The sequence below is a fragment of the Arachis ipaensis genome, chromosome B09, assembly GCF_000816755.2.
Source record: "Arachis ipaensis cultivar K30076 chromosome B09, Araip1.1, whole genome shotgun sequence".
Classification (NCBI taxonomy): Eukaryota; Viridiplantae; Streptophyta; class Magnoliopsida; order Fabales; family Fabaceae; genus Arachis; species Arachis ipaensis.
The window spans coordinates 29,570,213-29,579,375 of NC_029793.2; the positions used below are offsets into that span (position 1 = coordinate 29,570,213).

The following is a 9,163-nucleotide window of genomic DNA, read 5'->3' on the forward strand; positions in this document are numbered from 1 at the left end:
ATCTTTCATCATAATTCATCATAACATCCTCTTTCTTCACCCACAAGTTACCCTCTCCCCTATCTTACTCTCATTCTCTAGGCATTCTATATCAATTCAATATTTAAAGAATGAAATTGGGGGTTTATAAGTGTGAAATTACATCTAGGAAGGTTACGAGCTTGTTGGGAATGTGAAGAGCTTGAAAGCAAAACTTTAGAAAAGAACTGGGTTGCGTGCGTATGCACAGGGGTGTGCGTGCGCATGCCCAGGAGTATTTTTAAACGTGTGCGCACGCACAGAAAGCAAAATCTTCAGGGTGAGGCATGCGCACAATGTGTGCTAGCGCCGCGACCAGTGTGCCATTCCCAACGTGTGCGTGCGCACAGGCCTGTGCGTACGCACAGCTCGAAATCCTTCGTTAGTTGTGTGTGCGCACAAGGCATGCTACTGCTGCAACCAGCAGCCCTGTCTCCACGTGTGCGTACGCACAAGGCTGTGCGTGCGCACAGGACCGAATTCTCGCGGAGTGTGCGTGCACACACAAACCAGAAATCACAAATTCTGCAGAAGTTACAGAATTCATAATTTTAACCCAAAATTCCAACGATCTTATCTCTTTCCACAAAATTTAGATTTTATCCAAATTTAAATAATTTTAAAGCTTATGAAATTATCTTTCAATTGAGACAAAAATCATCAAATTTCGAAAATAATTGCTCAAGATATGATCCGTTGAAGTTCACCAAAATTTCACTTTTACCAAAACTCATAAACTCCCCATTTTCAAAACATACATTTACCAATCCATACAAAATCAACCAAAACTCAACCATTCCAACATCCACCATTTCCAAACCCCTTTTTAATCATCAACCCACCAATTCCACCATATTTAGCTAAGTCTCACATCATAATCAACATCCCATAACTCAATTCGATATTCACTCTTTTCTCTTCCAATTTCCAAAACAACAATCAAGTTCATCAATCACCATATATTTTCACATATCAATATCATATTCCAAAAACATGCTCATCAACAAGAGCTTTAACCTTTTCATCAATTAAACACATCAATCCATATATCCATACAACATCACATGCTTTACCAACCATTATCACCATTTACTCATATATTACACTTAATTCAAATCATCCAAACAATTACATCAACATTTCATAATCCACCAAAATACATACATAATAATACAACTCACAACATTCATTAATCATATCAATATTTCCAAATCTTATCCTAGGGTCACTAGCCTACGTTTTCACACCACATTACATTTTAGATACAGGAAACCGAAACCATACCTTGGCCGATTTCCGTTCCACCCGGAACACACTTAAATTCAACTTCCAAGGTTTCCAACTCCACCAATCAGATTTTCAAGCTTAGTGCTCCACCCCAAAGCTTTCCAAAATTATCAATCAAGCTCCAAAACACGCATATATAAGGCATAAGCCACAATATCACACCAAAACACAATAACTCAAATCCAATACCATAAATTTCAGAATTTTCCACTAGGGTTTGAGGTACTTACAAATCCAAGGATTAAGGGAGCAAGAACAAGCCTTCCCCTCAAGCTAATTTGATCCTATAACACAAGGAGCTCATAAATTTCAACATTTTTGCCCAATAAACTCGAAATCAAGGGCTGGGAATTCGAAGGTAAATCTGTGACTTACCTCAAGATTGCTTGTATGGATTTTTTAGAGCTCGACGCCATGGTCGTGTGGCCACAAACAGTGCGTCAATCGGAGCTCGGAGCGAAAAGTTATGTCACCTTGAATCAAACCAAGGGTTTGCTTTTCCTTTCTCCTTCCATGGCTGTGTTTCAGCGTGTGTGCTTGTTTTTGGGAGGGAGAGAGCTGAGCTCTCATTAATTAATGACGCTTGGCTGGGCCCTTGGTCCCATTTGGGTCCGGTTGGCCTGGTTTGGCTTATTCGGACCAATCTTGGGCCGATTTCTTTAAAATTGGTGTCGAAATTCTCGTTTAAAATTTCTCTACCACATTAAATCATGAAAACTTTATTTCTCACTTTCTAGAATATATTTTAATTTATGAGTTAATTAATCATTAATTAACTAGATTTTACAGTATGCTTGTGCTGGCCCTCTTGTCTCTTTGCCTCAAGTGAAAATTCTTGTTCATTACTTACCCCAGGGACATAGTGAGGAGGTACATCTCTTCTTTTGATAGCAAATGTGTGAATATTTTTTTCTATAGCAAATGCGTATCCATTTTAAACATGGGCTAGGGTTGAGTATAATGAGTCTAGTACTATGATTAAGTCATTAACATAATAGAGTTTAGAATGGTAAATCACATTAAGCTTTTGCTTTTAAGTAATTTACACAATTTACACGTGTGTTCATATTAAAATGACTTGATATTATCTCCTCCTGTTATAGTGTTAGGCTGTATTTTTCTATAACTTGAAGTAATTTATGGATGAGACCTTTCTATGGAGATTTTGTTTTAGCACATAGCTGAATTTTTCTCAAGTATATCACTATTTTAATCCTCGAAAGATTAGTCTGCTAAGAAAAATAATCCTACAAATATTAATAATTATCCTATGATACAAAAATTGATTAATAAAAAAAGTAATAAGTTCTCATCCATGATTAACAATGATGTAAACAAATTGTTTTTACAGTTTCTCATCCATGTTTTTTCTTAAAATTACTTTTTTATTAATCACCCATGTACAGATTATATATATATATTTGATATGATGTATAGCTTATATACTGACCATAGATACGCTTTTGTAATTTATATTGTTTTGGTCGTTTACTAGAGTATGCTTCATCAACTTATCATTTTGTTTCTGCAGTTCTCATCCATGTTTTTTCTTGGTAAATTCCTAGCTTCATCCATGCACATATTGTTAATGATGTAAACTTGTTCCTAGTTTAGAATACATTTTGTGACTATATAGCATGCACTACTATATTATTTTAAGAAGATATACGTGCTTTTTCTAAAAAAACAAAAAAAAAAGAGGGTGTTATGTACATATACCCAGCCATGACATGATGCTTCCCTTTTAGTAGTAGTTTTAATTTTGTGCTATGCGTGTGGATGTGAGAGTTGTAGAATTAAATCTGAATCGGAATAGCTTGATTCTTTAACCTTCACTTTATTTTTATTTATTTATTTATTTTCCTTGTCATCAATTGCTTGTCTCTTGTACCAAAATTAAAGGCAACCAATTAACACTTTTTGCCTCATTTTCTTTTTAAGTCACATTCTCACTTAATTCCCACATATCATTTCTCATTGCAATTTGCAACCACCACTGCATAGATTGAAATAATAATAAGACCAAGGAGTTTATTTGACTTTTGAAGATGTAGTAAAACATGTCTTAACCTGTTGATGTCACGCATTAAGCTGCTGCAAAACAAGAGAGATGTGCAACTGAAGCAAATGCTTCCCAATTTTTGTAGGCTGACCAAGAGGCAATTGCTAGAATTCGGGTAATTGTTCAGTGTTTCATAACGCTTGTTAATTTTATTTCTATCTTAGCTCACTCTGCATTTTCTTTGCTGTTTGTTTGATTGCATTGATTTAAATAAGTGGAGCATATCATTCGAGATCAAAATATATGGGAGGCATATGAAATTTTAGAGTTATTCTGTGAATTTATTCTTGCTTGTGTACGTATAATTGAGAGCCAGAAGTAAGTCTATACAAATATAAGTATTTGTACTTATTGGATGGTATGTTTTCTTTTTAATTAGCTTACATGAAGTTAGTTTAAACTATAATTATACATGAAGATAAGTGATCGTGGATATTTTTTCTTTGTTGTCCGTTTTTTTGCAGGTGCTAGAGCAACTTGAAGGCAACCACCTCTCCTCCGCAGCAATCCTCAGCCAAGATGGCAGTGTTTGGGTTCAGCTCTAATTTCCCTCAGGTTATCTTCAATACTTCTCACTTTCTCTCTCCAAAACTCTCCTTCTTTCTTAGTGCTTTGTTTTCCATAATCATCTCGTTCTTTTTTTTTTCTGTTAATTTTTCTCCGATTTATCAGATTTGATTTGCATGTGATATATCCTATGGTTTTGGTGTTAATTCGATACATTCGTACTTTAACCATAGCTATTTAGTTTTATCAACTGTAGCTAATTGATTAATTTTTTAGATTCTTAATGTTTTACTTGTTAAGTGTAATTTATGCTGTAAATTAAGGCTTGGAGAGAGTAATTAGGAATGACCTGGAGTTTGGACTGTGTGATTATCTGATATGAGATGCATTGCATTCCTTTTTATTAGTATGTAAGAACATAAGATCAATCATACACTCGTTATTGTTATATATGAAATTGTGTATTCACATCACTTGTGCAAGTAACATGTGGCTGGGAATTTCAAGTGTTTGGTTCATAGAACAAGTCAAGTGATCTTTGCAGATCTGAAATGGTTTTAGTTGTTCTGTTCTTGGTTGGTTTTATGTAGTGCAGTTCAAGCATGAGGAAATTACTGCTATATACAACTATTCATGTAATTCCAGTATTATATAATTCACATTCTACTATTCACTATTTACTATTATATAATTTAACTATTTAAATTAGAAAATTACTACTATCATGAAATTACCTTGTTTTCAATTTGGCTCATTTTCTTTTGAATTTGTGCACTTTTGCAATTCTGAATTTGTGCGCTATGTATAAGAAATGCTTGATTACAAGTAAAGCAAGTTGATTCTGTCTAGTTGGTGAAATCTTTTTTACTTTTTTACCCCCATCAAGAGCTTCTTTTGGGTATTTCATTAGGGGAAGGGGAGCAGTGACAAATCTGGAGTGAGTGCTATCTAAAGAGACTGTGACATCACTGGGTAAAGGAAAAGATTACCCGTTCAATGCCTCAAACTAATGTTTTTTTCACAGTGATCAACAAATAAAACCCACTCTCTAGTTTTATTATGATCTTGTGCTATTCTCATTTTCATTGCATCATGTTGTTGTCTTCAACTTGCGAAATTCCATTGTATAATAGGTATATCTTTCACTCTATATTTCCTTATGTTAGTGTGGCTTTGTATCTTTTTCTTTTATAGAGATCACAAGCCTCAATTTTCCAGCATTCCAAACTTACTTTTGCTCTCCAGGTATATATATAGATAATATCTGCTCAAGTCCTTATCTAAAGCTGCTGAAACTTTTTGTATCTGTTCTTAGATTGTGTATTTGTTTTTGGTCATGATTATTGTTATATTATATGTCTTAAGATAGAAAATACAGAGGCATGAAACTGAGACCAGAGAAAATATTTATGTCACTGTCTCAATTCCCTGGTCCCCAACCTTTGGATGGATACCAAATTGGGCGTATTTTGTCTTAGGACAGTGACATTATGCCTGTTCTATTGTGAATGTTATTGAAAGCTTGGATAATGCAAATGCGATTTAAGAAGGGTTTAACGTTCATGCCATTTTGGTTAAGAACAATTATTTTGATGCTAATTTATATATTAAGGTCTGTTTGATAGAATGTATTTTAGGTGTGGGAAAATTGAGCTTGCGTGGAGGGTGTTTGATGAAAGTTCTAAGAGAGACCATGTAGGTTCAGTTCATTTTGACTCTGCTGCTCAAGGAACCTACTCATGAGTTCTAGCAATTGTGCTGCCTTCTTTTTTCCTCTGTTTGTGCCATTTTGAGCCAAATCCAACAAATGATCCATCATGCCAAGCTCTCAGGCCTGAGCCAGATATTGTTGATCTCAAGAAGAAAGATGAATCAAGACAGCAGCCTGATAAACCACTATTTTATGGTTTATCTTGTGCTAATTTGAGTGGTTTCTATCAAGCCTTTGCACACTTATTCATACAATTTGCATGATTTTACAATTCCTTTCCAATTTTGTTTTATGGTTGAAAACTTGCTTCCTAAGCCTTTAAATTATGTATTTTAATTACCCTTTATACCCATTCGATACAGTGATCTGTGTGTTAAGTGTTATCAGGATATATAGGGCAGGAATGGCTTAGAGGATGGAGAAGAAGCTTGCAAAAAAATAGAAGGGGCACAAGAAATAAAGGAGATAACCAGCAAGGAGTGACGCGCACGCATGGCTCACGCATGCGCGTGATTTGAAGATCTGCATAGCGACGCATGCGCGTACCTGACACGTACGCGTGACATGCGCCATGTGCAGAAAATGCAGAAGACGCTGGGGGCGATTTTGGGCTGAGTTTGGACCTAGTTTTCAGCCCAGAAACACAGACTAGAGCCAGAGGACAAGCAGAGACTCAACACACATTCTCATTCGCATAGTTTTTAGTTTTAGTTTTGAATCTTAGAGAGAAATAAGTACTTCCTCTAGGTTTCCCTCATATTCATAGTTTTAGAGTTTATGCTTTGGATTTGGATATTGAGAAGAGTCACTACCTCCGTTGAAGTTGCCATTATTCTAGTTTGTTTCCTTATTCTCTTACTCTTTTAATCACTCATTAACCCTGTTCAGATATGGATATTTATGGTTTTGGAATTTATTAATGCAAAGAACTATTTTTACCTTCAATGATTTTCAGTTATTATTTTATTTAGTTTATCATGTCTTTTTTTCTTCCCCTTTTATCGTTTATAAAAATTGTATTCATGTCAATGGAGTAGACTCCCAACTTGACTTGGGAGTTGATTAAAAGGAGACCCTTGAGTTGGAATACTAAAGAATAATTGGAAACTGGAAGTTGTTGGCTGGCTCTCTAGTCACTAACGCTAATTCTTCTATAGGAGAGGATTAGGACTTGTGAATTGGAGCTGGTTCAGTTGCTTGACTTTTCTTCATTCGGTAAGGGATGACTAAGTAGAAACAACAACCTATTACCATTACACTTGGAGAATTCAACAAGGATAGAACTTCCAATTAATTTTCTCCCAGTCAAGTCTTTTTATTTTAAACACATAAAACCCCTTGTTAATTTCTAGTGCTTTAATTTACAATTATTTGAATTTCCCGTTCTCCAACAAAAAAAATTTCTCAAAAAAATTCCTAATCAATGAAATAGCACTCTTTTGTCAACTCGTTGGGAGACGACCTGGGACTTCTACTCCCAGTATTTTTATTCTAAATTTGTGACAACCCTTTTAAATTGATAAGCGGAATTTTCGTCGGTTAAGAACTGTACTTGCAACACTGTTCTTATTATAATTTCTTAATCGGCATATTTCTGCACGTCAATTTTTGGCGCCGTTGCCGGGAAGTTGCAATAGTGTGCTAAATTATTGGTTGGTGTAAATATTTTTTATTTTTCATATTTGCATATTTTATTTTATTTTATTACCATGAGCTATATGTTTCTTTCATTGAATGACGCGTTCACTACCTGACTCGAGCTTAGCCGCGTTTGATCTTGAAATTGAAAGAACTATTTCACGTATTAGGCGAGCTCGGCGTCGGTTAGCCTCTAAGGGGGGTGAAGTGGTTACTACCAATTCACCAGTCTTATCTGAGAGCAAAACTGAAGCGCCATTTGAGGAAGAAACAAGCTCCTCTTCTATCGATTCTGTTGATTTATGTGCAGGTAATATGGCGGAGCCCAGAATGATTACTCTCCAGGAAGCAGGAGCTCCAGACTTTACACTGCAATTGTACCAAGCACGTCACCCAAATCTGGCTGCAGATTTTGAACTGAAGACTCCGCTAATCAACTTACTACCCAAGTTTCATGGCTTACCTGGTTAAGAGCCTATCAAGCACCTCAGAGATTTTCAGACAGCCTGCTCAACTACTAGGCGTCATGGTACAGATGAGACTACCATTTGGCTATATGCCTTCCCGTTCTCTCTTGAGGGAAAGGTAAGGGAGTGGTTCTACACTCAACCTGAAGCAGTTGTTACTAATTGGAATCTGCTCAGAAGGGAATTCCTGGAAAAATACTTCCCAGCTGAAGTTACAGACAGACTGAGGAAAGAAATTTCCTGCATTATCGAAGGCAAATCAGAGACTCTTTATGAGAATTGGGAACGCTTCAGGAATCTCCTAGACTCATGTCCCCACCACAAGATTGACCAGTTGGTGTTGATTAGCTACTTCACACAAGGCATGAAGCCTCAGGATAAGACTACATTAGATGCTGCGAGTAATGGCTCTCTGAAGAAGTACAAGATGGCGACAGAAGCTTGGCAACTGATCACCGATCTAGTTGAGTCTACCCAGAATGTCAGGCATAGGAACAACCATCCCAAGGCTATTGCGGAGGTTTCCTCTAGTAGTGAGACTGCTGCTCTCACTCAGACTCTAGGAGAGATGACTAACATAGTGAAGCAGCTACAGCTGAATCAACAACCTCAGCCTCCCCTACAACAACAGTGTCAACAATTGGTTCCTCAGAGAGTGTGCAGAATATGTGCCTGTTATACTCATTACACTGATGAGTGTCTGCAGCTCCAATAGGAAGACAACACCTTGGTAGCTACTCATAATTTCTATGACCGCCCGAATCAAGGATACTATCAACAAGGTGGCAATTATAACCAAGGTGGAAGCTACAATTAAGGTTGGCAAGATAACTCCAACCAAGGCTGGAGAGACAATTCCAACCAGGGGTGGAGAGATAATTCCAACCAAGGATGGAGGGACAACTACAACCGAGAAGGCAGAGACAACAGTGGGAATCAGAGGTGGAACAACAACAACAACAGACAGCAGAATCCTCCTTACCAGCATTAGAACCAAAACCAGTCTTATAGAGCACCTCACCAAAGGCAGTCCCAAGCGCCTTAGAACAACCAACAGCAGGTCCCTCAAATCACTTACCCCCCTTCTTCTTCTAATGACGAGATGCTTCGCTATCTTGCGCAAGGACAACAAGACATTCAGAATACACTTACCTCTACCATAAACGGTCTGAACGCTACCTTGCAAGCGCTCATCTCTTGGATGGAATCATTATCTACCCCCAACAATCAACCTTCAAGTTCCAGTGCAATTCCTTTTCAATCTTTATCCAACCCCAAGGGTGGAATCAATGCCATCACTTTGAGGTCTGGAACCACACTGCAAGAGAGGAGTCATGAGGAGCCAAGCTCAAAGGAAGACATTCAAGTTGAGGACATTGTTGAGGTAGAGGATGTTGAGGAAGAGGAGGAAGTACAGGACATGGTTGAAGAAGAAGCAGCTCAACCAGGGAATGGAGCACCAAAGGAAGATGA

General features: G+C 37.1%; 1 long non-coding RNA gene across 2 annotated transcripts; it reads left to right on the top strand.

Moving 5' to 3' along the window:
- LOC110266349 lies at nt 2,104-5,746 on the top strand. Of its 2 annotated transcripts, none has more exons than XR_002353632.1 (3): nt 2,104-2,175; nt 3,832-3,922; nt 5,512-5,746. It is a non-coding gene; the product is annotated as an uncharacterized LOC110266349 (long non-coding RNA). The 2 variants fall into 2 exon arrangements; XR_002353631.1 differs by lacking the exon at nt 2,104-2,175 and adding an exon at nt 3,066-3,482.